Genomic DNA, 5423 nt, shown 5'->3' with positions numbered 1-5423 from the left:
AATTGTAAACAACTGAAAAACAGAAAGATACAGAGGAACTACAAGATCTAATGATGGGAACTCAATGTACAATTTAACCATCGAACTGCTCTTGTGACCAGGGATATCTCAACTAACAAGCCTTTCTTGATGCATGCCCTATCTTGTGCTAATGAATACTGTATTTTATATCAGAATGATATGTTTTATAATTTTGAAGCATCTAAATGTAGGGAACTTTCCTAAGAATTGTCACAGACACATTTTGTTTGCCAAGTCTCATTTATATGAAGTTGAGAAATGTGTCAATATATTTGACAAATAATGACTTTGAAAGTAGTAATAACATTGTAGGTTAAAACATTAGCCAGGTGCCAGTGGTTCATGTTTGTAATCCTAGCTACTGATGTGGCTGAGACTTGAAGATCATGGTTCAAAACTAGCCTTGGCAGGAAAGCCTAAGACTCTTATCTGCAATTAATAACCAAAATTAAAAATAAAACACAGGAGGTGAGGCTGGGTCTCATGTGGTAGAATGCTGGCCTTAAGCAAAAAAATTCAAGGACAACACCCAAGCCCTGAGTTCAGGCCTCAGGACTGGCACATACAAACATAACAAACAGAAACATTATATATGCCAACATTTATACATTATGAAACAAAACACGAGAATGGAGAGTACCCCTCATTTTTCAAAATTGTTTTATGCTTATGCATTTTAACACTAGAGTGTTGTTCTTAGTTTAAAACATCATCTACACAGAACTATCAATTGCTAATGTCTATAATATCCAATTAATTAATCAGGAGACCTAACTCTAAAGGTTATAAACAACACTGTAGGCAAGGAAAGCAGAATATGGCCACTTAGACCCAAGTCTCATTATATTCTTGGACCCTCCAAAATCTGAATAAGACAAACTTGGAAATCAGTAAAGTTTGTCACGCGTGTGTGTGTGTGTGTGTGTGTGTGTGTGTGTACACTGGAGCTTGAATCAGGGTCCCGCACACTAATTTTGGTTCTTCATTCAAGGTTGGGGCCCTCCTCTTTGATCACAGATTCAGTTCCATAAAGATCATCTTTTCTTCCTTTATTCAACTCTCTTCTCTTCCTGGGTCTTTTCAACCTTTTTCAGAAATTCCAGGTGCTATGTTTCTATTTCAAGCTCTCCTTAGGAGAGCTCCACACACAGGAGACACACAGGGACCTTGTTTAGATGCCAACTCTTCAGCAAGTAGTCGGAGGACAGGTGTCTTCAATTCGGGGAAGCTCCTGGGGGAACTAAGGCTGCAGGTCTCAGGTCCTTGATTAGCAAAGACTGAAAAAAGATGTGATCTAAAACCAGTGCCTGCTGAGCTCCTGGGAACTGAATAACCAATCTCCCTCTCCTGTGGCTGTGTTTTAGGACCTATATCTGGTAGAACACTTTTGAGACTCTATGCACTCAAATTATATCCCTAACATTACATATCAACTCAGAGACCAAAAATAGTAGGTGGGACAGTTGAATAAGAACTCATTTTTGTTCTGTGAGTTTCTTATGCTCTTCAACAAAATGCCAGCCTTGATTTACTGGCACAGTGTGTTTATTTCACAGAAAAAGGAAGGAGGAAAGAAAAGAAGGAAAAGGAAGGAGATGAGGAAAAGAAGCAAGCCAGCAAGAAGTTAGTTTGCCAGGGAACATACAGTCATGGGAATGGCTGGAAGGACTTGCCAAATGGTCAAAGCAACCCATATCAAAAGGGCCTTCTCTGAGGGATGCTTACTTTGGAGTCATGTATATTTTGATGAAGACTGAGCTCACTGGGTAATGATTCCTGGAACCAGGAATAAATAATAAGCTCTCTTCTAGGTGGGACTTCAGAGCCATACACAGAGGTAAGCCAGCCATTTCTTGACAGAGAGAAACATGTTCCAAATTTTAAAGCAGCTACAGAAATGAGGTACAGTGTTTTGGAGTGTTTAGTCATTTGAAGGAACATGGTTCTGGGGGAAGGTGGGAAAAGAGACAATGCATAAGGATTTTTTTCGCATATAAATAATTTGGAATTTTCCTGCTAAAATCATCCCTGAATTTCGTGAAACTGACCCCCACAACAGAGTATTCTCAAACTCCACGCTATCTAATAAAGTCTCTAAGTAACTTTCTAAGTTACTTTTATATATAGTCAACTGAACTAAGCTATGGTACCTAGTTATTTGTTTCAGTTCTTAGGTATGTTAGTGAGAAGCATTAGCCTTTAAATCCAGAGACTCTGAGTACAGCAGATAACCCTCTGTACGTAGGCAGTGCTCATGTAAGAGAGACAGCCCAAACAGAACAGACTGAACTCTGACCTCCCTGAGGAAGCCTGCAGATTTTTTTTATGGTGGCTTTTTTGGTTGTGTGGGATTTTAATTGTAGTTGCCTTTTTCAGCATTTGAAGTAAAGTATTTGTGCTGACTAGGCAGACACTCTACATTTTTTGAGAAATGCCCCAAGATTTTGGCATTTTTAAAGAATAGATCTTTGTTTTTTCCCCCAGGCCAGTCTAGACTTTAGCCTTACTATTTATATTTCTCACATAGGTGGAATAGCAGCATATACCACCGTGCCAGATGTTGAGTTTGTAAACATTTTGTCTTGGCTGACTACTAATCATAATCCTCCAGTCACTGCCTCCCAATGCTGAGATTATAGAAATGAGTACAAACAGCCTTTTTTCTCCCTATCAGCAGCTCTCAGGGTTTCCAGCCTGTCATCTTCCCCTGTAGCTCTACAATCGTGTGTCAATCCCTTAACATCAACCCGACCCTATGTAATATATGTTTGTATATATATTACATGTGCGTGCATATGCACATGCATATGCATGCACACATCAATTATTGGTCACGTTTCTCTGAGGAACTCTAGTGGCAGTGGCTGAAGTCATTTCACTTGTTAATCTCATGTAAACTAATGTACCAGCCTGACAGGAGAGATGGCATTGCCAACACCCCAAAGATACAAGAGAACTCTAGTTGTTGCTGAATTTAAAGCATTCAAGTATTATTCAGTGGACCAGGCCACTTTCTAAAGCCTCAGATGTTCAGCAAAACTGTCATATTTTAACTCCAGACAGTGGTTATTATGGTACACACGTATGAAAATATTTCCAAATACATTTAAAATTAGACAACCTGCCTAATAGATCAGTGGACTTTATTAATCAAATTAGAATGTACTCACCATATTTTCTTAGGAGACAGGTGATACATTACCCTTTAGGCCAACACACACACACACACACACACACACACACACACACACACACACACACACACACACACACATATCTGTATACAGATTCATAATACACAAATCCATGTACACAGAACCAAAGGCAGTCTGCCTGTACCTTGCTGTAACTCCCTACAATGTCAGGGCCTCTGTATCCTAATGCAAGTTCCTGGGGCGTTTGTCAGCTCCTTCCTCAGGTTAGCAGGTGACAGACATTAACGTAGAAATGACACTCTCCTGTGTTTTGCCAGGTATGTTATTGTGTCTCTCCCTGTCACAGCCAAACAATGCAGGGATATGAATATAACCAACTGCTCTGTAAGTAAGAAGCAGAGCTAGTGCCATGCTTTCCCTCCAGGCACAGACTGTCCACAGGTTTTCTCTGTGTTCTCTCCTATCTTTGCATACCCTGTCCTTGTCACTATAACTAAGCAGTTACAACCCACACACCACGTTCTCTCAAGCTCACTTCACTTCAGGAAAACAAATAACCCTATTTATTTTCAGTTAGTCAATTATCTACAGATATTTCAAACTGTTTTGTTTTCTATGTGAAGAATCTTACATGACTTCCTTATGGTGCTGGTGTTTCATCTGGATTATCTCTGTTTGAATCTTATGGTTAGAGAATTATACATACACTGAGAGGTCTGTGCTTTTTTCCTCTGCTGTGTGCTTGCAGTATATTGGTTTTTCTCTGAATGCATCTGTTATATTAGAAGAGAGCTACCAGCACTGTGATTCCTTCCTTCCTCCTTCCTTCCTTTCTACATTTGCATCTCTAGCTAACCAAGCAACAGTGGGAAGCAGGTACTAGGCCAACAGATCCCCGAGGAATATAAGAAAAGTATTTTGCATCCCAAACACTCATGCTAGCAAATGGTGTCTCTGTCAGAGAAGATGACACAGGAAGATCCTGAGACATTCCCTTCATAAACAAATATGAGCGGGTGGTTCTGGAATTATTCCACCTCAATCCAGAGGAGATTACAACTCTTGGTTACAAAAGTTACGAATTACAAAGTAACTTATCATGTATGAAAAGGTGCAGTCTGCCATGGCTGCTCAGATCAATACTCATGGGTACTTCTCCAGCCTCCCTGGAGTCTTCTGCCAGAGCTTTTGCCAGTTGCTCCAGGCAACCAACCATGTAACTATACTTTTGCCATTTCAGATTCCAGGATGGAGAACTCCCTGCTAAGAGCTAGTGATCTATCACTTGCTAACCCATGATCCTTTCCCTTTTTATTTTAGTTTATACTCCAGAAAGGGTCTGGCAATTTTCCTCAGGCTGGCTTCCCAAAGATATACCCATTAAGTAAGGCAGCAAAACTTAGAGCAGAAAATTTTTTACAAAATTTCTTGAAGCTGGTGGCTCATGGCTGTAATCCTAGCTACTCAGGAGGCTGAGATCTGAGGATTGCAGTTCAAAGCCAGCCCAGGCAGGAAAAGTCAGTGAAACTCTTATCTTCAATAAACCACCAGAAAACCGGAAGTGTCACTGTAGCTCATGTGGTAGAGCACTAGCCTTGAGCTGAAGAGCTGAGGGACAGTGCTCAATCCCAGAGTTCAAGCCCCATGACCGACAAAAAAAGAAGACAAAAAGAAACATTTGTTGAGCTTGGTCAAAGTAATTCTGCAAAGTCAGACAATATTTAAGAAAAACAAAAATAATAGCAAAGACACACAAAGTCTGCTTAAAAAATTTTAACCCCACCCCTGTAAGAGGAAAGCAGATTTACTCAAGTTTTAAGTCAGTCTGAAAAAGAAGCTCAGATCAATAGAGATCTTCAAAATGGGACCATCCCTGACAAGTGAGTCCACAGAACATACTCACAGGTAGGAATTGGAGGTGGCAACAAGAAATGCCCTTTCGTAGCGTCTTCACTGGAGTTTCACAGCATATATAAACTTAGAAATGTCCCCCTTAAAGTCAGACGTCATTGACAGCAGCGGTTTTATCTCCTGCAGGGCAGTAGGCTGTCCTGAGCCGAGAAGTAGCAGAACTGTATTGAGTTGGAGATTCTTCCTGGCACAGGCAAAGGGCAATTGTCCCTAGGCTTCAGGTGCATAAGGCCTATCCAGTTCCACTGCACCAAGTGCAGCCCACAGGTGGTGAAATCCTCTCAAAGGAACTCTTCAGCCACCACAGGAAGATAGGGAAAGGTGGCTGGGTCAGAG

The sequence above is a fragment of the Dipodomys spectabilis genome, unplaced genomic scaffold, assembly GCF_019054845.1.
Source record: "Dipodomys spectabilis isolate Male_0828 unplaced genomic scaffold, ASM1905484v1 ptg000567l, whole genome shotgun sequence".
Taxonomy (NCBI): Eukaryota; Metazoa; Chordata; class Mammalia; order Rodentia; family Heteromyidae; genus Dipodomys; species Dipodomys spectabilis.
Note: the sequence above shows the minus strand (reverse complement) of the source record.